The sequence below is a fragment of the Sminthopsis crassicaudata genome, chromosome 3 (genome assembly GCF_048593235.1).
Source record: "Sminthopsis crassicaudata isolate SCR6 chromosome 3, ASM4859323v1, whole genome shotgun sequence".
Lineage (NCBI taxonomy): Eukaryota > Metazoa > Chordata > Mammalia > Dasyuromorphia > Dasyuridae > Sminthopsis > Sminthopsis crassicaudata.
The window spans coordinates 513,090,265-513,116,346 of NC_133619.1; the positions used below are offsets into that span (position 1 = coordinate 513,090,265).

At 42.3% G+C, this 26,082-nt stretch overlaps 1 protein-coding gene and 1 long non-coding RNA gene across 10 annotated transcripts in view; one reads left to right on the forward strand and one right to left on the reverse strand.

The window, feature by feature from the left end:
- ARRB1 (arrestin beta 1) overlaps window positions 1-26,082 on the reverse strand; it is a 119,228-nt gene that overhangs the window by 76,588 nt on the left and 16,558 nt on the right. The gene's annotated exons all lie outside the window — the stretch shown is intronic.
- Window positions 1-26,082, forward strand: part of LOC141563261 (uncharacterized) — a 42,853-nt gene that overhangs the window by 16,433 nt on the left and 338 nt on the right. Inside the window, exons 3-5 of the long non-coding RNA XR_012488380.1 lie at window positions 12,164-12,293; window positions 23,365-23,516; window positions 25,156-25,301. This is a non-coding gene — a long non-coding RNA (uncharacterized LOC141563261). The remainder of the gene's footprint in view (window positions 1-12,163; window positions 12,294-23,364; window positions 23,517-25,155; window positions 25,302-26,082) is intronic.

Genomic DNA, 26,082 nt, shown 5'->3' on the forward strand with positions numbered 1-26,082 from the left:
CAAGGACTAGTATGAACGAAGCAGGAAGGCCAGTGATGGAAAGGGTGTTGAAAATTCCAAACTGAAGAATCTGAACTTCAACCTGTTGACTGTGGGAAAGCCCTAGTGATTTCTGAGCAAGGAAGGGAGGCGACCAGGAAAAGACAAAGATAATATTTCTCTTCTTTATTGTCAAAATAACCACTGGGTAAAGAAGGATACAGGTAATCTCAAACCTCTTCTTGTAGATGATTTCACCTTCTCTTGAGCCTTGTGAAGGAGTGCTTCCTCCAGTCGAATTCAAGTCCCTGCTACTGTAATTGAAAACCATTTCCACTGGGTCTCTCCACTGACATGGAGTACTGAGCAAGGATCACTGGCCTGCTTCCAGGGAACAGATAGGGAAAGAAGCCTTGCTTGGGTGTCATGTGACCTGGGATTATTAACACAATAAGTGACCTTATCTCTTCCTCTCTCTAAATCACAGTTAGAAGTACCTCAAGATATCCAGTCCAACCATAAATGGCACGGGATTCCCCACAATTCCCCAAGAAGTGGGAGCCTCTGTATTTGTTGCAAAAGCTTGGGTTGTATTTTTCCTTTAATTGGGAGAGAATAAAGGAAAGGAGTCTGGTGGTAGGATTGCCTTCCCCCCCAAAAAAAGAATGTGACTGAAGCATTTTTAGATGCCCAGAAGAGAACAAAAAGACCAAAAGGCATCAGACCAGCAGAACAGCTCTGAAAGTTATAGGTTAAACGCATTAAATACTTAAAAAGAAAAGCTCTTTGTAATAGAGTCACAGCTTCCTGTACAATTTTCCCTTTCTGTTCTACTTCTGATGTGATGCCAAATCCTGTCATTTCTATTGTGATCTCTCTTGAAAACAGCCCCTTCTCTCCTCTGACACTGTCACCACCTTCGTGGGGGTCCTCATCACCATATGCCTGGACTAATGCAATAAGCAGCCTGCTGGTTGGTCTTTCTGCCTCAAGTCTCTCCCCATCCTCGGACCATCCTCCACTCAGCTGTCAAAGTGGTCTCCCTAAATCCAGCTCTACCCATGTCACTGCCTTCCCCCCATTCCCCCCATCATATCCCCGAAACTACAGCGGCTCCCTATTACCTCCAGGACCAAATATAAGATCTTCTGTTTGGCTTTTTAAAAGATCTTCATCCCTGGCCCCTTCCTATGCTTACAGCCTTCTTAGATTTTACTTTCCCCCAACTCTTTATAATCCAGTGACAATGGTCTTTGTGCTGTTCCTCCCACACTAAATACTCCATCCTCTGACTGAGTGAGCATTTTCTATGGCTGCCCCAAGCCTAAAATATCACCCCTCCTCATCTCTCCTAGCTTCCTTGGCTTCCTTTCAAGAAGAAAATATATATTAATCTCTGCTTCAATTCCTCCAATGATGGGGACTTCATTACTTCTCAGATCTTGTTTTCTTCTTGCCTCCCTAAGAGTGGTGTGAGGGCACAGTTGAAATAGTGAAACCAAGCATCAAATAACTTTGCACAGCTATAAAAGCCAACATCAGCATCAACATCCCACACTTTAGAGCTTATGAAGCACTTTCCCATCTATTGCCTCCAGGAATAAGAATAATAGCAAACATTTATATTGTGTTTCCTGGCTTCCAAAGTGCTTTACATAAATCATCTCATTTGAAGCCTTCTCTAGTCCTTCCTTAGAGTCAGCCCCACTTACCCACTCCTATCTTCTCATACACCCATAGCCTCATGGCAGTTCCTCTTCTATGTCTTCAACGGAATTGTGGAAAAGTGACCCAGTGAATAGAGGGCCACCCCCAAACTCAGAAGGACTCTGATTAGAGTGTTGCTTCTGACCCATGCTGACTGGATGACAGTAGATAAGTCACTTTCCTCTTTCAGTGCAAGTCTCTAAGATTAACTGGCAGAAAAAGATGCCAACCTGAATGGGTAAAAAGAGTTCCCTATAGCAATAAATCATGGGTCCTGTGCCTATCCCAAATGTTTTATTCACTCTGTCTTATCCCTTGGGGCAGGAAATTGATTTTTTTTAAAGATTAAAAATATTTTATTTACAGTTTTCTTCATTCACACTTTTTACATTTTTTTTCAATTTAAAAACAGAATGGATGATATATACATATATGTCTGAACAAACAATTTGGGGAAATTACCTGACAAAAATGTAAAGGTTTTTCAAAACATCTTAAAATATTTCAAAAAATCTTAAATTATTCTAAGAATTTTATAATAATCCAGGTAGGGAATTGATTATAAACCTATCATGAATCTCCATCTTGTTGTTGTTTTTTTTTTAATTTTATAGATGAGGAAACTTGAGTCCAGGGGTTGAGTGACCCAAAGTCATTTACTTTCTCTAACTAAAACTTGGGTTGTCATATAAAAGATGAGGGTCCTTTATTGTTAAGAGGAACCTGAATGATTTTAGAAAAACATAAAATAATGCAAACCCCATATGAATTGAGAGTGTCTGAAGTAGCTGTCCACTACCAGCAAAACCTATGGAAAATTACTGAAAGGGAAGATACAAGGATGCCTTAGAAGAATAGAAATATCTCCAGCCTAGGGATGGTCAGGAGAATGGGGCTAATGGCCTGTCCTTGTCACTCAAGTGACAGAAACAACATTTGAATGCAAATCATCTGAGTCCAAATGCAAGATTCTTTCCACTGCATCAGTAACTTTCGAAATGTGACTCTGGGGATCCCAAAGATCAACACTACTTTTATCATAATACATTGACTGTTATTATACAATTTGGGGCAAGTTACTTAATCGCTATCTGCCTCAGTTTCCTCATCTGTAAAATGGGGTAGCAATAGCACCTAACTCCCAGAGTTATCATGAGAATAAAATTAGCTAATATTGGCAAAGTGCTTTGGAATCCTTAAAGTATTATATAAATGCTAGTTATTGTTATTAACTGGTGTTCAGTTATTGTCCCTAGGATGTACCAAATAAATCTTGGCTCAACTGAACTAAAGGGCAGTAAGATGGCACAGTAGATAAGTGGGCCTAAAGTAAGGAAAACTCATCTTCCCGAGTTCAAATTCAACCTCAGACATTTCCTAACTGTGACACGGGGCTGGTCACTTAATCATGTTTGTCTCAGTTGCCTCATTTGTAAAATGAGTTGGGAGAAGGAAATAGCAAACCATTCCAGTATTTCTGAAAAAAAAAAATGGAATAAAAAATTGAATTGAATTCCCAATTCCTAGCCCCATTTTCCACCTGCTGACATAATTTCCTTTGTTCAAGGCCTAGTATTTTATATTGCCTTTCTCAATAATCTTCCCTGGAACATCTTCCCCAACCCCCCAGTCAACAGCAGGTAATCCTTCCCTGTTCAAATGGTCATTATGGGTCCTCATGCAAGAACAATTCAGCAAGTACTTCTCAAGCACCTATTATGCATAAAATACTTAGTATGTTCAAGCATATAATCTTTCCAATTAGAGTGTGAGGTCCTTGAGGGAAGGTACTAAATTGTTTTCATCTTTGTATCTCCAAACATAAAACCTTGTACTTGGAGTTTAATAAATGTTTACTTAAATATATCTTCTTCATATCCTCTTGGTCTCAAAGCCAATGACCAAGTCATCTCAATGGTCCATTCTACTTCTCTGCTTCTCCTCTCCCAGCCTTCTCTTCTCACAAACTAGCTCTCCAAATATGTAAAGTCTGGCCTTGCCAGTCCTATTATTACCTCTTAGGGAGAATGGTTCAGTTCTCTAATCAATTTTGCTGATGGTGGTATAGCTTCCACACATTTATCTCTCCTTCCCAATTCTCCCAGGTCCAGCTAACCAAGGACCAAGAGGGATTCTGCCCTGACTCTTCTCAAAGAGCTTTTAAAAAACACAGAATTAGAGACTTGAGAATCACAGCCCCAGGAAATCTTTGAACCCTCAATTTTAGATTCACTGAAATCCTAGACTCAGAGCATTTTAGTATCACAGAGCTTAGGTTCCTAGAACTATGGAATTTCAGATTGGAAGAAAAATCCAGTTTAGAACACAGCACTGGAGAATCCTCAAATCAAGTAGTTACTTAATGTAGACTCTTAAAACCAGGGAACCATAGTATCAGAATCCCTAAATCAAGAGTTTAGGGTGAAAGAACCACAATTTTAGAATAACAGAGTTTAGACATGGAAGCACAGGATCTTCAGTTGAAGATCAGACTGTGTCTTTGCTCATGTATGAGATGAACCTGCCTTCTGTTCCAGACTAGTTTTCTCAAAGTCCCTAGGTGCCTGAGAGTGATACAACCCAGTGGGACCCAGAGATCACCATATTTGGGCAGCTACACTCACTACCATCCTCCCTATTTACAGGACCTTAGGCCATAGAAAATTCTATTGGCAGAAAATGTGGAGGAAATGGCATACCCTAAATTGGATGACAAAGCCAGGTTCTAGTTCTGATGCTCCTCCCATCCCCATACCCAAGATCCTCATCCTCCAACATCTTCATCTTCAGTCCTCTCATTCTCCCCATCCTCTTATCCCCCAACACTCTCAACCTCCCAGAGCTCCCATCTTCCACTTTCTTAGTTCTTCTCTCTGTTTCTTTATCAAAGCATCTGCTAATGGGGGAGAGAGAAAGAAGGGAGGAAGAAGAGATCGGGATATGAGCCCAGGAAGGAACTTGTTCTCTCTTCTTTTTTAATTAAAAATTCAACATAAGCAAAAACGCAGACCTAGGAGCAAGGCAGGCTAGAACTAACTGAGGCAGTTTTACTTCTTTCCCTTGCTCTCTCTCCAGTTTTACTTCTTTCCCCTGTTCTCTCTCTACTTCCTCCCTTGCTCCAAATCCTTCAACCCCCTTTTGCTTCCCCTGTATAAATATAGCAATAACAAAAACCTCCCAGGTTTAAGATAGAAATAGGAAAGATGACTTGCCCTTATCCTTGGTCTGAGGGTGGAGACACATTCCTTAAAACCTAAGAAGGCAGTGATTTGAGGGGTACACAGCCCTGTGCCATGAGGCAGCCTGGCCTTCAGGAGCCTCCACTCTGAATCTCAGGTCCTGCTTAGGGGTTTAAAAAGCAATTCCATATTCCAAGGGCCATGGAGATCAGAAGAAGAAACCAAGAAGGGCCCAGCCCCATGTCAGGAAAGCAGCAGGGGCAGAGACCCAGCCAAGTCCCAGCTTCCTCCCTGGAAGCCAGTTTATCTGCTCAGGACAAATGGGAAGTGATGAATGATTTTCATTAGTAGCCAGAGCTACAGAGGCACCAGGGGAACTGTGGGGTTCAGAAGAGCTGCTGCTCTGAAGAACTCAGTGAAGGACTTAGCCCCAGGTCTGAGAAGGTCCTCCTCAGTCCTCGATGGACAGTCTTCAAGACATTCCAATCCTTCTAGGCCCTCCTTCTGAGGGAAGCTGGCTACCCCAGCCCACAGGGGTCCCTCCCTCCACCTGCGTTCCCCTTCCTTACTATCTACACCTCTCTTTGTGACAATTAATCACAGAGACCTACAATAAGGCCTTTTCTAGCCCAGAGAGTCAGTGTTCTAAAGTCCCTCTATAAGTCTGACATGCTATGTTATAATTCCCTATGACCTCCAATATCAAATATAAAATCCTCTGATGTTCAAAGCCCTTCATCACTTAGGATCCCCAACCCATATGTCCAGGCTGCGTACATCTTAAGCTCTTTTCTCTGCCCCAAACACATACTCTTTGATATAGCAACACTGGTCTCCTTGCTATCCCACAAACATTTTTCCTGGGTGTCCCCCATGTCTACAATGCTCTGCTTCCTCTTCTTACCTCTTAACTTCCTTAAAGTCCCACTTAAAATCTCTTCTTTTACAAGAAGCCCTTCCTGATATCTCAATTCTAATGCCTCACCTGATTATTTCCAAAGTAGCTTGTTTAAAGCTTTTTTGCACAAAATTGTCCAGGTGTTGTCTATCATACTGGACTGTGAGCTCCTCAAGTGTCCTTTGCCTTTCTTTGTACCCCCAGCCCTTAGCAAAGTGTCTGGCATGTAGCAGGCACTTAATAAATGACTTGCCTAAGATCCTTTCTACCTCTAATATTCTACATTCTATATTCTCAGATTAATTTCAATTCTGACATTTTATGTTCGAAGGTACTTTCTAGCTCTGGCATTCTCTGTTCTAAGGCAATTGTCAAATTCAAATAGATTGACTCAGAAAACCACAAATTAACCATATATTTTTATTTATTTTGTTATACATTTCCAAATTGCCCTGCAATCTGGTGCAAACTGCATTCAGGAGTTTTGCAGGCAGTGAGTTGGGCACTCTACTCTAAGTATTAACCTCTGGTATTAACATTATGTGTTTTAAGGTCTCTTCTAGTCATGACATTCTACATTCTATGTTTTAGGGTTCCTTTTAGTTATAATTTTCTGTAAATCTTTGAGAGAACTGAACCCAAAGTGCTCTTAGCTGAATACATGAAGCTACTGCCTGGATCTGAAGGAAGGAGATCATCAGCTAAATTTACCATGGGCCCAAGTCCAACTGCAAATCAATTCAATTCAAGAAATATTTATTATTGTGCCTACAGAGTATATAACACTGTACTAGACTATGGAACATAAAAGTTTATATAACAATGCCCATGCCCTTATAAGGCTTATAGTCCAATAAGATGCATTGTTGTTGTCTTGTCATTTTTCAATTGTGTCCAACTCTCTGTGAACCCATTTGGTATTTTCTTGGCAGAAATAGGGAGCCATTTCCTTCTCCAGTTCATTTTACAGATAAAGAAACTGAGTCAAATAGGGTAAAGTGAGTTGCCCAGCATGCATGTCTACAGCCAGATTTGAACTCGGATCCTCCTGACTCCAGGGCTGCCCAGTAATTCCTACACAAGCTTGAATATATAGTAACGGAGGATATATTTCTTCACATGGCTTCTAAGCCTAGGGAAGCACTGTCCCTTATGTGGGTGGAATGAAGGAACTAAGGATTTCCTCTTTGGCAGTGAATCCAACTGGAAGAAGTCCAAGTACCCATTAACCTTACAAAGGTCTGTCCAATCCAGTTCCAGGGCAGAAACCAGGGACGGATGACATTCCAGACTTTCTGCCAAAGTCTAACCTCCAATAACACTACATCTCTCCTATGAGAAGGAAGGGCCATTAGCTATACAGTCATGGAAAGGAACAAGATAATCTGCCCCGTATTCCACTGATCCATGCTTTTGAGGGGTTACTAGCCATAAATCTCCACCCAATGTCTAACTTGACATCATCAAAAGAGAATTTTCTCTTTAAAGACACCTAGAATTAATTTCTATCTTCATAGATATTACATCAACTACAAGAGGAGTAAAAATCCCTCCTCCCTACCTGAAAATTATTCCTCACATCCTCATCTATAAAACTAGAAGATGACGACAACCCAAAATGGTTTCTTAAGTTTTTCTACTCTAATACTATATTCTATGTTCAAAGTAAGGTCACTTCCAGATTTAATATACTATATTCTATGTTCTCTTTCAGCTTTAAATCCTATGATTATCCCGTGATCTCAGTAAGAGACAGCTACTGAAGTTTTAGTCACAGGCCAAGTTGAAATCAAGGATAGGGGGATGCTAGTCACTGGCAGAGTCTGGAATCCAGGGTCCTTTTCTCAACTGTTAAATGAACAGATCTCCATCCACTTTAGTGCAGTGGTTGTTTGTGTGACATGTCCACTAGAAAACCAGAAACAGTCATGACATAGGCCTCTTCCAGTTTAAAGTCTGTTTTTCTTGCTCTAATGGATTTGTTTTTTGGGGAGGAGATGGTTAAGTGACTCGCCCAGGATCACACAGCTCGTCTAACTGACTAAGATCCTTTCTACCTCTAATATTCTATATTTTGTGGTCTCGGATTAATTTCAACTCTGACATTCTATGTCTTAAGGTGCTTTCTAGCTCTTTTGAGATCAGGTTCTCCTGGCTCCAGGGCAGATGCTCTATCCACTGAACCATCTAGCTGAATCTATGCTTAAAGTCTCTGATGTTATGACCTTTGTGTTCAGTGCCTCAACATTTTGTTCAACTTCTCTAGTCTAGAAGGCTTCAACATCCCTCTCTATCTTAACTTCATTTCCCATCATTCTTTTATACATCCCCTCTACTCTACCTGAAGTGGACATTCCTACTTTACATACCTGCTTTGGCTCCCTTGGCAAAGGATCTTAAAGAGTCAGGCCTGAGTTCAAGACCCAGGTGGAGCCAGAGCGAGTCAACTCAATTTACTTCAACGACTAAGATGTACGAGGCTCTGCCCTGAATATTAGAAATACAAAGTCAAAAATAAAAAGCCATTTTTGCCCTCAAAGAACTTACATTCTTTTGGGAGGATACAATAAGGCCATATGCTAAATGCTCTGGAAAATATAGAATACCATCAGCCCCTCCCACTGAACTTTTGAAAGGTCACTTACCAGGAATCTTACTACCACTTCTCACCTAGCTTCAGGCTTATGAAATAATCAAGATTTGCAGGTGTCCTCCAGGAGAGCAATAGGAGTGCCTATAGATGGACCGACTTCCAACACTGTCTGCCCCTTCCTAGAACTCTCTATTTACTAAACAGAAAAGTAAATACAAGATCTTTTGAGCAGGAAAGAGCACTCATCACTGGGTTGATCTGGGAAGGTTTTCTGAAGGAGGTAAACCTTGAAGGAAGTTAGGGAATTTAAGAAACAAAGTGATAAGAGAGAGTGTTCAGATCACTTTCTCTCTCTAAGCCTCAATTTCTCCATTTGTAAAATGGGATGATCACATTACAAGATGTTCTTAGTAATGAGATAATATATGTAAAACAAGCCTTAAAGTACCACTGAAACAGGAGGTATACCAGTCCTCTCTGTCCCTCACCCATGTCTCACCCCCCCCACAGACTTCATGCCCACCTTTTCCAGCCTGGCACATCAGGCTGTTCGCCATATCTAAGTGACCTTCTCCCTCCAGAAGCCTGTCCTGTCCACCCTAGATCACAACAGATGGAGCTCCCCCTCCTCGGAGCTCCTAAAGCCGCACAGTTTAGCCAATAATTGGTCTGTAATTGTTTCCTGTGGGTGAATCTGGTCTCCTGGACCACACGGTGAGTTCCCCTGGGGATGGAGGGCAGGCAGGGCTGTTCCTGCTGCTTCCTTCACTGCCTAGCAAAGGGCTTTCAGGCTCAGGAAATAAAGCACAGATTCTCATCTAGCCCTGGCCATCCCTGAGCAAGGATCCAACAAGACAACAACCATTTCCAACAAGTGATCCTTCTGCCCTCCTCTGAAGGCCTCCAGAGATGAAAAAGACATTAGTCCCTGGAGGCAGCCTGGCTGACAGCAAACCAGCCAGTGCTTGGGGATGACTAGAGACAATGTGATTCCGATGGTCAGAATCAACCATGGGAATGTGGGGCCTCAGGGAAGTAGCCAGTGAAGGGCAAGAGAGGTGGCTGGAGGGGAGGGGACACTGGTTGTCCCAGATTCACTAATCAGTCCATAAAATCCCGTTTCCCCTCCAGCCCTGCAAAGCCCAACTCCTCCCCTCCTCCTCTCTCCTACTCAAGATGTCCCCACAGTCAGCATAAATGCAATTGAAGGCAAGAAGCTACTCCCCTTCCAAGAAGGGGAAGGAAGGATGATGGAAATAATCATAGCTCATCTTCACACAGTCCTTTAAGCTTAGCAGTGTTGGATGTACATTAGCTCACTGGATCTTCTCAATGACCAGGAGTAATGGGTGCTGTTATTATCCCCCTTATTTTTCAGAAAAGAAATGGAAACTTAGTGCTTTGCTTAGGATCCTACACCTACTAAGAGTGTAAAAGGTATTCAAATCCAAATCTTCCGGACCAGATAAAGTGCATTATTTTATCCAAGCACAGTCCTAAGGATACCCTAGCTCCTCCCATTACCATTAGGGAATGTTGTAACCCCTCACCTCCCAAATCACCTGCATCCTTCAAATTCCCCATGCTACCCGGTGCTTTCACGCCTTCTGGAGATGACCCAAGCCCCTGAATAATTCCTAAAGCAACTTTTTTCTTTTTCAAGGAGACAACCTTGGCTCCACTCCCTCCAAATTAGATTGCCAGCGCTAAGGGGGTTAATCCCTCATTCCCAAAGTCCCCAGCTTCAAGTGAAATGTCTTCTGCCCTTCCCCTCTCCCTCCCCCCTTGGAAATAAATGTTTATAGGGAGTTGAGCCTCCCGGGGAGAAGTTATTTGCTTTGGTTGTAATTAATTGCAGGAGCAGCAGGCAGGCCATAAACTGAGTGCTATGGAAAGTATAAACAGTACATGGGCCTCCAAATGGGCAGGCGTCCCATGGGGGAGTAGTAGGGGTCCCTGAAGAATGGAATGTCCTCCCCTTCCTAGAGCCCCGGCTTCCATCTGGTCTAGCCTGGAGGTCTTGGAGAGAGGCTATTGAAGTAGGGAAAGAAGATCAGGGTTCAAGTGTCCTCCTGGCCACCACTAGCCACATGATCATGGACAAAAAAAAAAAAACAAACTTTCCCTCTCTGGGCCTCGGTTTCCTCCTCTGTAAAATAGAATGAGAAGCCTAGAAGATCTCTAAGCTCTGAACTTCTTTGCCTGTGATTCAGGAAGGGGCAGGCCCTCCCTCCAAAGAGGAAGCAGGATCTGCTCCGAGCACAACCCTACTCCCATCCCAGAAACTCCAAGCTGAGAGCCATTTTAGAAACTATAAATGCTAACCTTTTACCCAAAACATGTAATCTCCAGTAATAGAGTTCAGTAGTCAAAGAAAAATGTATGGCCTTGTGGAATAGCCCTGGTCATCATTATTGATGGATTTCCATTGCTACATATTTTGTAACTTATCTTTTTTTTTTTTTTTTTTTTTTTTTTTTTGCAATATACCCATTTTTACAGAGAAGGAAACTGAGGCCCAGAAAGATTAAGGGGTTTACCTAAGACACATGTCACTGATGGTGCTCTGACTCCAAGCTCAAGACTATTTCCATTGTCAAACAATGAAGACTCTCACTTTAGAACTAAATCCCATGATCCAATCATTCTTTTTGATGGATCTAGCTCAGATTTCTCCCTACCCTGATCTTAACAGATGCTTACTTCTACTGGGTCCCTGTGTCCCTCTCTCCTTTCTGATCCTTAGCACACCCTGTTTTGTAATTCAATAATCAGCCTACAGGGCTTAGCTCCCCTGTGTCTCCTTCCTGTGGTCAGGATGAGTTTTTATGTGGCAACCCATCAGCTCTAAGCCAGAAGCTGGTGTTTGTTGAATGAATACATAAAATAAACACACATTTGATGCTCAGTACGTGAGGCTCTGAATACTTTCTCCAGGAATGGAGACAACTATCCCAAGACACCCCCACTCTACCAAGTCATGTAGCACACACCTCTGCCTTAGGGAGAGATCCTGAACTCAATCACATGGACATATATATTCAGGGGGCTATTTAAGAGTCCTGGGTTCTCTGGTGGCTAGGCTACTTAACCGGGAGGTCCTTAGGCAAAGAATAACCCTTCACAAAGTTGTTAAAATCAAACTATAAGACATATAAGAAGTGCTTTGCAAACCTTAATTGCCATGCTGTGAACAATGATTATTATTACACACAACAGTTCTCCCAGGAAAGCCTAACCACATGGTAAAAGAAAAATTTTCCAATACCATTATCACTGGCCCACAGAATCACAATCACTGGCAAATTGAAATTTCCAAAATATGTGCCCCATATCACAAACCCCCCACCTCCCACTTTAAAACCTTCAATGGCTCTCTATTGCCTCTAGGACAAAATAAAAAAAACCACAATCTGGCATTTAAAACTCTCCTCGATCTGCTCATATTATTCCCTTTTATACACTGTTCCAGACACACTGGGTTGCTACTAATTATCTTCCCTTGTACATGACACCCCAAAGACCCATTTGTGTCTGCCCAAGTGTCCCTCATTTCCAGAATAATGATCAAGGCTGTCTTCTAGAACCCCTAGCTTTCTAGGGTCCAAAGCAGCCTACATCTTGGCAATTTATGTTCCAAACAGCTTTTGGCACTCTCTCTTGGGAAATTATTTTGTATCAAGATTTTGTATTTCCTTGCTTGGATACAGTTTGCATCCCTTCCCTCCTGCCTGTGTTCTCTTTACCAGCAGAATGTAAGTTCCTTAAGGATCTGGCTTGGGTTCATTTCTCTTTTCTCTCTATAAGCTCTCATGGAGTGACTTCATCAGCTCCTGTGGATTTAACTATCAGCTATATCCAGACCCAGTCTCTCTCCAGAGCTCCAAAATCCAGATCACCAACTGCCTACGAACATTCCAAAATGGATGTCCCTCAGGTATCTTTACCTCAACATGTCCAGAAGCAGAACCCATTATCTATCCCTCTCCTCTCACCCCCCAAACCACCCCTCCTCTGAACTTCTCTACTAGTACCTGGGGCCCCATAATCCTTTCAGTCATCAAGCTTTTGCCAGCTCTGTGGCTTCCTCCTCCCCATCACTCTCCCCACAGATGCAATCCATTGTCACATCTTGTCATTTTAAAATCTGTTATATTTCCCCTTCTCTCATTCTAATAGTCACCACATTCTGTTTCAGCCACATCTCCTCCTCCTAGTTCTCCCTCCTTTTGGGCTGGTCTATATACATTTTGGAGTTAAAGGTCAAGGGTCTGAGGTTGCTACTATGTGACCTTAGCTAGATCACTTAACTTCTGTAGAACTCAGTTTACCCATATGTAAAAAGGGAGAGTTGATCGAGATGTATTCCAAGGTTCCTTCAAGTCTTAAATCCATAATCAGGAAGTAGGGAGCTTTGCATCATTAAAGATGCTTCAGCAGAGGCTGAATGACTTCCTGACAGAGAGGCTGTAGCAGATCAGGAGGGGCTGAATTCAAATCTTGCCTCATTTGCTTAGTAGCTGTGTGACTGTTAGGCAAATTACTTAGCTTCTCTTAGGCTTGGCTGAACAATCTGTGCAAAAATGGGGAATAATAACATGGAAAGTGCTTTTGTAAGCTTTAAAGCACTATACAAATGCCAGCTATTAGAAGAGGTTTTTGCCGAGATTCTGACATCGATGGGCTCTTCTCGCTAAGATCCCATAAATTGGTGCTTCTAAAAGCAGGCTCCCACCTTTAAGAGGAGGAAGGGAGAGACACGTCTAGCTACCAGCTAATGAGTGACTCAAATGAAAATAAGTGATGGCCTGCTTTCCCAGATCACCGCAGGAGGATAAGAGGAGGAGGGGCCTTTGAAGCCTGAAACGCAAGCTCAAAGCTGTGGCCTCATTATTATGGACTCCCTGGGGTGGCCCAACTGGGCTCTGAGATCCTTCAGCAGGACTCCCTCAGCCCTGAGCTGAGGCTCAGAAGGCTTACTGGAGAGATGTAGAGAGAGTTGGGGCCACAATACCTAGTAATTATTATTAACAATCATCATAACTCTAGGGATGCACAGTGAAATCTAGGCACTATAAAAACCAAGCTAAGTCAGTAAGCATTGGTTTAGTACCTACTATGTGCACAAGAATGACAAAAGATGGGCCCTTCCCTCAGAGAGATCACAACCTAGTGGGGAAGCAGCTATGTACATACAAGATATACACAAGATAAATTGGAGGTAATTGGAGAGAAAAGAGGTTCACAAAAGATTTCTTTTGTGAGGCGGGATTTTTAACTGGAACTTGAAAAAAGTCAGGGAGCAAAGATGAGGAAGGAAAGAGACATGGGAAACAGCCAATGGAAATGCTCAGTCAGGAGATATGTCTTTTTCAAGGAACAGCAAGGAATCCATTTTCATAGGATCATAACATTAATTGTAAAAGATTAGTAATGTAGGAAAGGGCCAGGAAAAATAACAATAATCATAACCATAATTCACATTAGGGCTTAATCTAAGCTGGCAAAGAACATCTTTGCAAGGCTACAGGCTTCACTGTACAAGCTATAATCATTATTCCCATTTTACTGAAAGAAAAACAGATTCAGACAAATCACTCAAAGCCACTCAGCTGGTAAGCAGCAGAACTGGATAGAATTCAGATCTAGGTCTCTTCTTAAGCCTGGATTGTTTGCTACATAGGGAAGGGGTAAACCCCAAACTAACCATCACCCAGAGATCCAAGGATAGAAGAGTCACCAATCCCACTCAGAGTCTATTTCCAGCTCTAGATAGAAGGGAGGGAAAGAGGAAATTCCAAAGATTACCTGGAAGGAAAAGGGCAATGGGCTTTCCTTGCAGGAAATCAACATGTTACATTGATAAACATTTACTGAGACCTTCTATTTGAATTTGAATGATGGTGATAGTTGAGGAAGAGAATAGATTTGGGTTTATTCCCAACCTCTTTCTTTTTCCCCAAGTCCAGGCTGCCCCTTCCTCAAGAACTAAGAGATCTCTCCTTATACCTTCACCTTTCTAGGTCTCATTTTTTTGGTCTCACATTTGACTTCAAAGTCTTCCCCAGGTAGCCCCACAGTGACCTCACTGCACTAATTTCTTCTCCTCTCCCATCTGTACCCTCTACTCCTGACAAAACTTATCTATTTCAGAGATACATTTATAATGGCAGCCTCGAAGGACAAAGCCGATAGGGACCATAACAGCAGATCTACAACTTAGATGAGAGAATGTCAGAGTTGGGCAGGACCTTTGAACACAGAATACAGGATGATGAAACTGGAAAGGACCTTGGAGATTACCTAGGCAAATATTTTCATTTTAAAAATTGTTGACTAACAATAATCATATCATCATCACAACTCACATCACTACAATGCTTAATTTGAAGCTCACAAAGTATCTCAGTAAATGTTTGTTGATTTAATATGTTGATTTCCTGCAAGGAAAGCCTACTGCCCCCTTCGTTACAGGCAGTTTTTGGAATCCCCTCTTTCCCTCTCTCTGTAACCTTACAATGCTTCTCCTCCAACTTTCAAGGGAAAAATTTAGTGGAAAAATATAGTGGATTCTAACCTCCACAACTTCCACTCAGTCCTTCCCTGGCCATATCTGAGTTCAAGTCTTTACCACCTCTCACCTGGGCCATTGTAATGGGTTCCTAACAGGTCTTTCTGCATTCCAGGCCTTCCCCTCTCCAATCTGTCCAACAACAAGCTTCAGTCATTAATCAATCAACAAGTCTTTATTGAGAATCTTGATTGTGCCAGCCACAGTGCTAGGCATCAGGTTGCCAAGACAAAATGTGAAACAGGATCTGCCCTTGAGGACAGCTTTATAATCTAGCCAGAGGGAGAACAAATATGAACATCTAAAATCACAGAAAATAAATTCAAGATCACAAGGAGGAGAGGATGATCAGGAAAAGCTCCCATTAGAGTTTTTAAATAAACAAGAGATTTCAGGGGAAAAGAGATGAGAAACAGCTGGTACAAAGATGCTCAGTCAATAAATATTTACTTAAACCACCTACTATGTGCCAGGCACTGTGCTAAGTTCTGGGGGATATAAAGAGAGGCAAAAATCAATCCCTGCTCACAAGTTGCTAAATGTGGGTGACAACCTGCAAACAATGTAGAAACAAGATATAGATTGGTATAAATATAGATGTAGGAGATTTGATACTATAAATTAAGAAGTCCAGTCTGACCAGCTGAAGTCTTTGATCCTGATGACAAACTTTAATAGCCCCTTTTGGTTTGCACAGGCTTTCCCTTTTCCTCTTTTTATTATCACCATCAATTCAGTGAGGTGAGTGCTATTAATATCCCCACTTTACAGATGGGGCTGTAACCAAAGCTATGTGTCATGCCCAGGGGGCCACATAACAAGTAAGTTCTGAGTCAGAATTTGAGTCTTCCCGACTCAAAGTTGAGCATGATACTATCTATCATCTACCTCCTAGCTGCCATCTTCCTCATGCACCATTATGACATCACTCCCCTACTCAAAAACTGGCTCCCCACTGCCCAAAGGAATGACCATACTCCTGATCCTGGCCTTCCAGACCCTCCACAATCTGGACTCTATCTTTCCAGCCTTATTTCTCACTATGTTCCAAATGAACATCATTCCCCGAATGCATCCTCTCATTTGCTACCTTTCTTAAGATCCTTATATAGTTCATAGGACATTCAAGCTGGAAGGGACCATCATGGTCAATTAAACCATCTCCCTCTTTTTTTATTTTCTTTTTAACAGATAAGAAAACTGTTGCTCAGAGACATTAAGTGACTTGTTGAAGGACACACAACTAAGAGCAGAACAGAGTCTCTTAAATCCTAGCCCAAGGCTCCTTCCTAAATATTCTTTTCTCCTCTCCTCTGAAGGCCCCACAAGGAGCTGGACAAAAGTACACTGAATTAAATTAGAGGATCATTGAGTCATCTCTGACGGGACTCTGACGGGACTATCACAGGGCATCCCAACTTGGGGTCGTATCAGAGCAGGAGGGCCTGCCAGCCAGGCCAATGTTAAACCACTAATTACTTTCCTTTCCAAAGACTATTTCAACAGCTTCCTGTCATCCCTAGGGCCAGGAAGGAAATCCAAGTTCTGAGACTCCAGCAGTGCTCTTTGGGGATCAACTGCTCAAGACTCACTTCCTCCAGGAAGCCTTCCCGGTCAGACCACACCCAGTGTTTATTATGTTATTTACCCAGGGAGTCACTCTCAGAATTTGTTTCCCTTGTCTCTATTTCTGTCTGTTATGATCTTTGATTCTGACTAGTTAGCATGAGACTTTCCAAGGGCAAAGGCTGGTCTGTTCCCATCAGAGGCAGCCTGGTATGCTCCACTGGACTTGGGAATAAGATTGGCCAGACTCAAATCCTTCCTAGTTGTGGCAAGTCATTGCCTCAGTTTACTAATCTGTAAAGTGAGAGGAGCTGGATGAGTTCAATCAAACTCTAAATTTATGATTCTACAAAGCCAGGGCTGTGTCTCCCCACCTCAGACTGGAGCAAGTCCCAGATCCCACCCCTTGCCCCCAAAGCCAACCCCAGCTCAGTTTGGAGTAAATCTGCCTCTCCCCTTCACTGTCTGACTGAGCCAGGATTAGCCGAGGTGGGTGGATTAAGTCAGGCGGGATCCCCAAGGGGAAACTCTAAACTAAAACCGGCAAATCCACTTTAGAACAGGGTGGATGCAGAGACAAATTGTCGTTGTTTAGTCCCAGCTCCCCCTCCTTCCCCACTGGGCAAAGTGGAATCAAACAGAGAAACGCCCAAGACTCGGAGATGGGGAGGCTGGATCACACCCCGGGAGCCCAAAGCTGCTGGCCCCGGTGCCAGGTAACCTGATAATGTGTCTTTTTAGCACACACAAAAACTCAGACCCAGAGAACGACAGAGTTGGGAGGGGTCCTAAAATACTGAATGTTCAGAACACAGAGTATTGAAATACAAAATCATAGAGCTGGAGGAAATCTTAGAACACAGAACACAGAATGCCAGAGCTGGAAGGGCTCTTAGAAGATAAATTATTGGAACACAAAGAAAAAAATATTAGGACCAGAAGGGACTTGAAAATAGAAGAAAAAAGAATAGTTAATATTTATATAGTAGTTTAAAGTTTGCAATAAGCTTTACACGTGTCTTTTGATATAATAATACTACATAAGGCAGGCAACTGAAGCTAAGTGCTCAAGAGCATACAACTATAAAATTTCGGAGGCAAAATTTGAGTTCAGTTCTTCTGGAGTAGCAAAGTGGTACAGTGACTAGAATGCCCAACATGGAGTCAGAAAGACTCTCTTCCTGGATTCAAATCTGGCCTCAGACATTAGCTGTGACCCTGGCCAAGTCACTTAACCCCCCTCAGCCTCAGTTTCCCATCATCTGTCGAATGAACTAGAAAAGGAAATGGCAAACCATCCCCAACATTTTTTAATTTCAAGACGAATATTCTATCTACTGCTCCCCCAGTTGCTTTTAACCTAGGATGTTAGAACCAGAAGGGCCCTTAGCACATAAAATATTAGGCTATAAATGAAAGTGTTAGCCAGTACTAGAACCGACAACACAGAATAGCAGTGCTACTTTAGATCAGAGAATGTTCTGGCACAAAGTCTGGACAGATTGTTAAAGTTAGAAGGAAGCTTAGAATACAGAATATTAAGGCCAGATTTCCTTAACATAGACTGTCACCTCTAGTAGGACCCCTTTTGGTTTTTAGTCAGTCATATCTAACTCTCTGTGACCCCATTTGGCGTTTTCTTAGGAAAGACACTGGAATAGTTTGCCATTTCCTTCTCCAGCTTACTTTACTGATGAGGAAACTGAGGCAAGCTGGGCTAGTGACTTGCCCATGGGTCATACAGCTAGTGAGTGTCTGACTTTGGGTCTGAATTCAGGTCCTCCTGATACTATGGCCAGCATTCTGTCCACTGCACCACTGCACTGGGCTTTTAGCCCATAGAACCTGGATTGGACTTTAAAGACCATGAAGGGTCTAATCTAATCATTTTACAGAAGAGGAAATAGGTAAAAAAAAAGGAACATGATTAGACACCAGGTTTTTCTACGTCAGTGTCATTATTTGTTTTACCTAGAATGGTCAGGAGAGGCTTCATGATGGAGACAAGCTCTATTTTATACTCTGCTTGCTCCTGTGTCTCAGGCCTAAGAGTTATTAATGCTGCTGATGCACATGTCAGAAGGGGTCCGCCTACCTATGATGGTGGGTACCCAAGGCCAGCCCCCAGGAAATGCCTCCAAAATAGAAAAACCCCAAAGCAGGGACAATTCAGTCACAGAATATTCCTCGGAAAAAGGGGGAAGTAGGACAAGGAACAAGCATTTACTAAATGTTTTACAAAGTTTATCTCATTTGATCTTCACAATAACTGTGTGAGGTTGGTTCTGTTGTTATCTTGATTTTACAGCTGAGGAAACTGAGAGAGTTAAGTGATTACCTGGGGATTACACTGCTAGTAAATCTGGATTTGAATTCTAGTCTTCTTTACTCCAGGTCCAAAGCTTGATCTGCTGAGCCTCTGACGCTTCTATTCAGCCCTTAAGCAGGAGTCAGTGTTGGTGGTACAGGCTCTTTCTGGTCCACTGAAATGCTGGGCAAAGGCATGACTAGGAATTTTTTAATGTAAGACAAAGTTGTTCAACTTTGCAAGGGCATTTCTGAGGACAGTAGGATAATCAGGACAGAGAAAGGAGTGGCCTGGCTTTTACTCCTGCAAGAGCTTGAGAGAAAGGCATGGAAGCTGAGGAGAAACATGAGGCAAGGTGCAGGGATGCCCTCTAGGTATGGGCACCTGAGAGGAAAAGCCTGTTCACCTCAAGCTGGCTCTCCAACCAGGACTTTGCCTCGGAAACAGTTAAATTTAGGGGGACATTTTGTCCAGATCCCTTCACCTAAACTACCCCAGATTTATTGGAAGATAGGAAGGAGGTGACAACAATGATTCTTAAAACCTTTCTAGGGTAATGAAGACAGCATCATGTAGCGGAAAGCGTGAGAATCTGGGTTCCTGGCTTCCATCTAGTGCTGTATGACCTTAACCAAGTGATTTCCCTCTCTGGGCCTCAGTAAAATGAGGGAGTTGGAAAAGATGGTCCCTAAGATCCCTCCTAACTCTTAGGTCCTTTCTGGCGCAGACATTCTCTGCTATCAGATTCCCTTCCACCTCTGACAGTCTTTAATTTTATGATTCCCCTCCAAGAGATTCTGGTAACTAAGAAAAGCACTGGGAGCCTGCAGACAATTTAATGCAGGCCATGGTCTGTTTCCTCTAATGAGAATTCTCATTTTTACAGCCACACAAAGACTTGTTCTTAAGGCGCTTGGGGGCCCAGCAAAACACAGATGCTGCTGGATAGAAACGAACCTTCCCTCCCCCTCAGCCTGGCAGGGGTGAGGGAACTGAGAGGGTAGACAATGTTGTCTGCCTGGAACATTTTCAGGATTGGGGGAAGACACCCCCCAACTCCACTAAGGGCCCCTGAGACCCATGCAAGCTAAGAAACCTATCCAACAGATTATGGAGGAAAGAGAGAGAGTAAGACTCTCTCAGACTGAAAATTGTTGGGGATAGAGAGGGCGGGGAGGGAGAAGGAATCAGAAGTCTTGGCTTGTCCAAGTTGAGTTATTCCTCCCTTTTTCTCAGCTAGAGGGGAGAGACTACAGGAGGCAGAGAAGAAGGGCTCCCTTCTCCCCCCTCTTTCTCCAGGGCTACTAAGAAGCCAACAATGTGCCTACAACTCCTACCCACCACCACTCTCCCAGACTTGAGTGCTCCTGAATATGGGGCTGCCATCTCCCTGGGCAGCTCTCTCCCTGGGCTTGGGAATGGGGAACTGGCTGTTGTTTTCCAACTGTGTGAACCAGCAGCCGGTCAGCTTCCCTGGCAGAGCCCCAAGGTTCTGAGATCCACACCCTGTGGGCCAGAGCTGAACCTTGGGGATAAGGGGGGGGGTTAGTGATCCATGTCCCTAGTTTCCCTTAAAGAAACAGTTCAACCCCAAGCTAACAAATGAATCACCATTTCCACCTCCATTCTCCACTCCCCATACTTCCATTTCCTTCCTGGCTACTGCTTTTCTGGCTTCCTTCTCTACCAATAATCCAATTTAGAGATAATCTGGTCCAATCTCTTAACTTTATAGATGAAAAGACTTAAGACTAGAGGGAATTGTCCAAGGTGGGAAGAAGCAATGCTAAAATTTGAACTCAAGTTCCAATTAGAAATGTAATGCTTTTTCGCTATTCAATAAGGAGAATGAATTATTTCCAATAAGTTACTTCTAGCCAGTTGGGTTTTTTTTAAAATCGCTTTACAGACCATCTTTGACAGATTACAGAATAATCTTCCTAATGCATGGCTCTGTCTGGAGTCTTTAGACTGCCATTCAATGCCCTCCCTCCACAATCTGGCCCCAATCCAAAGGCTGCCAGGGGACACAGTGGATAGAGCACTGCACTAGAATTAAGAATTTTGCTCAGTCATGTCTGACTCATTTTACAAATGAGGAAACTGAGACAAATAGGGTTAAGTGACTCACCTAGGGTCACACAACTATTTGAGTGTCTGAAGTTAGATTTGAAGTCATGAAAATGAGTCTTGCTGATTCCAAGCCCAGTGCTCTATCCGAACCACTGAACTCTCCATGTGAGGTTTTCTTAGCAAAGATGCTAGAGTAGTTTCCTCATTTTATAGAAAACAGTCAAGGAAGGTTAAGTGACTAACCCAGGATCAAACAATAAGTGTATAAGACCAAATTTTAACTCAAGATGAGACTTCCTGATTCCAAGCCAGGCTCTCTATTCACTGCACCACCAAGTTAGTCAGGAATCAAATTGATCCTTTGATCAAATTCAAATCCAACCTCAGACTTTTACCAACTATGTGATCCAGAACAAGAAACGTTAACTTCTGCCTGCCTTAGTTTCCCCATCTTTAAAATGAGAATAATAATAGACCTCCCTCCCTAGGGTTGATATGAGGATTAAAAGAAATAACATAGTATGGTGTTTTACAAACTGTAAAAATGCTAACTACATTATTATTACAATCTTTATATAATTATTATACAATCTTTATTTCAATGAAATTGGGCTCCTAGCTGTTCCACAGTCTCACCTTGTTACCTCCCATTTTGGTAACATTAGCACAGGTAGACTGCCTGGCCTGAAACACTTTATGCTGGACCCCACCCATTTCTCTACCTGTTGAAAACCATCCCTTCCCTTAAGGTGCTACTTTGCTCAGGTAACCTTCCATGGTCACACTATCCAGAAGTGATTCTTCCCTCCTGAAATCTCTCATCCCTCTCTAACACTTCTCATATTCTGCTTCATACCATTGTTTTTGTTTTTTTCTGTATGCTGCATCTCCCCATTAGACTATAAATTCCCTAAGGAGTTAGTTCCTCCTTTTTTAATCTCCAGTGCCAATTGTTTGTTTAATTGAATAGACTTTCTAAGCTGGCCCTGCTTCTGCTAACTCACCATGTGAGGGGAAGAAAATAGGGAGCAATGCATGTAGAGATAAGGGACAAGCTAGGCCAGAAAACTGGAGGAGTGCACTGCAGAAATAAGACTAAACCTGGTATGTTCATCTCAACTCTCAAAAGTCCAGTTGAGGGAGCATGGGTTAATTGCTTTACCTCCCTGGGGGCTCCAGCAACATTTAGTTCTGTAAAATGAAGGATTTGTGGGGAGCAGACTCTGGGAGCTGGAGTCAAAAGAGGTTTCATACACTGGGCTGAGTTTGAGCTGTACATTGAGGAAAATTGTGGCTGTGCAGTTGTTTCAATCGCTTTCCACTCTCTGGGACGTCATTCGGGGTTTTCTTAGCAAAAATTATGGATTGTTTGTCATTTCTTTCTCTAGCTTATTTTACAAATGAGGAAATTGAGGAAAATAGGGTTAAGTGACTTACCTAGGGGCACACAGCTATTTAAGTGTCTGAGGTCAGATTTGAATTCCTGAATTTGAATCTTCCTGATTCAAAGCCCAGTATTTTATCCACTGCACCACTGTACTGTCCATTTGAAGGAAATCGAGGATTCTAGGAATCTTCTTTGCTAGCTCTAATGTTCTCTGTTCAATGTTCTAAAGTCCTTTCTAGCTTTGGCATTCTTTGTTCCGAGGTTCCTCTCAGCTTTTGTAAGGGCCCTTCCAGTGCTGCCATTCTGTAACAGCCACATAAACACGGACGGGGATGAAAGATGGAGCATTGTTCCTTCTCTAGTTCAAGGAGCCCTCAGTCTGAAGTCTTGGATATTTGGGAAATCCAGTGGGATATTCATGCCTGTTATCTTCACCTCAGAATAACCTTTGGATTTAGGAATGCAAGACTCCAGCCAGATTAGCTTTAACTGAAACCCAGCCCTCCCACACCTTCCTCAGGCCAGCAATGTTGGGAGCCTGGCTAGCCCTGCCCAGCCCCCCTGCAGCCTCTCTTCCTCCAAACCATTTGACCCCACCCCTGTCCCCCCAACCTCTCCCTCATTTCCTCATTCCTTCAGTCCAAGTACGTCAGATCTGGGAGAGACCTTACCATCCATCTAACTTGATTTCCTCGCATTAGAGAGAAGGAAACTGGAATTCAGAGAAAATGAGAACACTGCTGGCACTAGAACCCAGATCTGACTTCAAGCTCATTGATTTTTCCCTCTACCACATTTCCTTGTCTGGCCCACTCTATGGCTGCCCCTCCATGCTCTCTGTCCCTTGTCTTCTCTCCTGGTCCTGCTTCCATCTGTCTCTAATTCCCATTCCTTGTTCCTTCTTTTATGCTCCTTCATCTCCATGTCTCCTTCTCATGCCCACTGGGTGGTCTAATTATTGGGTGGTCTAATTAGCTGATTATGCCCAGGGTTAGCTAGTTCTTGCTTTTTTGAGCCTCTCATTTGAGGGCCCTAGGGGTCACAGAAACTTAGAACTAAAAAGGGAAATTGGAAGGCATAGACCCTGCCCCTTGGTTTTACAGGGAAGGAAACTGAAGCCCATACAAGGGAGTGATTTGCCAACATCCCTCAGCCAGTAAGTAGAAGACCTGGGATTCAAACAAGAGCAAGTGTCCAGAATTCTTTCAACTATTGGCTTTGGACTGGCTTGCTGGTAAAAATTTCAACATTCTGGGTAAGAAAGACAGAAACTTTAGCCTACAGAAAGGAATGACAGAGAATAAAATTAAAGAGATGATCATAGAATTAGAAAATGATAGTATCTTGGAGGCCACCTTATTCAAACACTGCCCAAAGCCTGTTCTCTTCTATAATATTCCCAACAAGTCACAGAGAAGGTCATTTCACCTCTGTCTTGAGACTTTGCACAAAAGATTTACTATTGGCCAAAATGCAATCTCTTCTCTGCTTCATGGATGCCCTAAATCCCTTCAAAGGATAGCCCAGGAGCTACCTCCTATGCCAGACTAATTATTAGTACTGGATCCCCATCCTCTATCTTTCTGTCTCTGAATCTGTCTGTTTCTGTCTCTATCTCTGTCTCTCCTCCCTCTTGTATGTCTCTCTTCCCCCCTTCCATTTCCTCACCTCTCTTTGTTTCTGTCTCAGTCTCTCTCTTTCTTCTCTCTGTCTCCCTTCCTTTCTCCCTCCCCTCTCCCTTTCTCTCTGTCTTTTTTCTTCTCTCTTTGTTTTTAATCACTTATCTAACTTTCTTGACTTTTTGTCACTGAATGCTCAGCATCTAGCTCAGTGCCTTGTAGATAGTAATTGATAAATAAAAGATTGGTAAATGAATGAACTCATTATTCCCATCTCCCTATTTCCATTGTAGGCAGCTCTAATTATTACAAGTTTTGCTATAAATGGAATTCCAATCTCTTTCCATGGAACTTCCACCCACAGCTACTTTTGCCCTTTAGACTCACACAGCACAAAATTAATAATGTCTCTTCCACAAAAACAATCCATCACATACTAGAAGACAGAAATCACATTCCCCTAAATCTTCAGATTAAAAATTCCCAGATCCTTCAACCAATCTTCTTATGACATTGAGCTACAGTTCCTTCACCATCTTCACTTCCCTCCTTGGAATATACTAGTTTGCTAATGTCCTTGTTAAAATGAGGCATCCAGAATTGAACAAACTAGCCTAAAAGTGGTCTGCTGGGGCCAGAGGACAACAGGATGATAACATTTCATGTGTTTGTTTGGCAACCATGCAACACTATTGGTTCATATTGATCTTTCAATGTACTAAAACCTCTGGTCTTTTCCACAGACTACTGTCCCAAGACACACCCAACCCCACTTCCCAGTTGATATTTTTATACCAAAATACTGAACTTTATGTTAATCCCTATTAAATGTCATAAAGATATTGTCCACCATAGACTATATGTACCTTGACTCTTATTTATCATATTAGTTATCTCCCAGCTTAGTGTAATCTATAAATTTAATCATTATATCAATCTATGCTTTCATTCAAGTTGCTGATAAAAATGGAAGAACATAAACTCAAAGAGCTTCTTCCTCCAGGATGATATAGTTCTATAAATAATATTCTTTGTGTCTTCATCTAGTTCCTGAACCCTCCACCTCTTAAGCAGCCTACATATGATCCAAGAAATACCATGAGAAAATTGAAATGCAGATATTCTATGGACATAGCATTCTCCCTATTTAGTAATCTGGTAAATGTGGCAAAAACAAAAACAAAAACAAAAAAACTGGAAATTAAGCAAGCCTTATAGTATGTCTTGTTCTTGATGAACCAATGATAACTATTAATGATCATTCTTTCCTCATAGGATGGAATAAAGAAGAAGAAAGAGGAAGAGGAGGAGAAAAAAAGAAGAAAAGGGAAATGATGAAGGAAGAGGAGGAAGAATAGGAAGAGGAAGAAAAGAAGAAAGAAGGAAAAGAAGGAAGGAAGGACAGAAAAAGAAGCAATCAAGTAGTATCTATATATGCTAGGCACTGTGTTAAGCTCTTTACAAATATTATCTCATTTGAGGCTCACAACCACCCAATAATGGTGGGGACCGTTACTTTACAGCTGAAGTAGCTGAGACAGGTTACCCAGGGTTTTGTCCAGTCTATCTCAGGGTCACATAGCTGACAAATATGAGAGACTATATTTGACCTCAGCTCATCCCAACTATAGATCCAGAAGGATTCTTAATATTGAGTCTAGGGAGAGATTTCAGAAGATCCAAAGACTTAAATAGGGGACAAAATTGCATCATCATTTTCACTAAACTGTAAATAAAATTTCGCATTTCTTTCAATGATGAATTAAAACACACACACACATACTATTATTTGAGGAGTTTAGAAAGCCACAAGGGGCTAAAAGAAAACTGAAGTGTTTCACGAACCACCCCAAAAGACAGATAAGAAACTAAGGAAGCAGTTTAGTGACTGCTAAATAGGAAATAAGAAGTTCAGGGTACAGATGATGGGGGTGGGGGGAATTACATGCACATACACACAACACATTTCAGCTTTCATTTAGCCCTGGATTCTTAATATTCTTTGTGGCAGTCTAGCAAAGCCTATGGACCCGTCTTCAAAATAATGTTGTTTTTAAAAATTTATCATTGAAAGAAATGCAGTTGAGCTCACTCTCTCATATACACATGTATGTACATGTATACACACACATGCAGTGTCCAATAATCTGTCACAAGAAACTAGCTCTCTCTTCCTCCTCTTTCCAGATCCCCCCCTTTCTC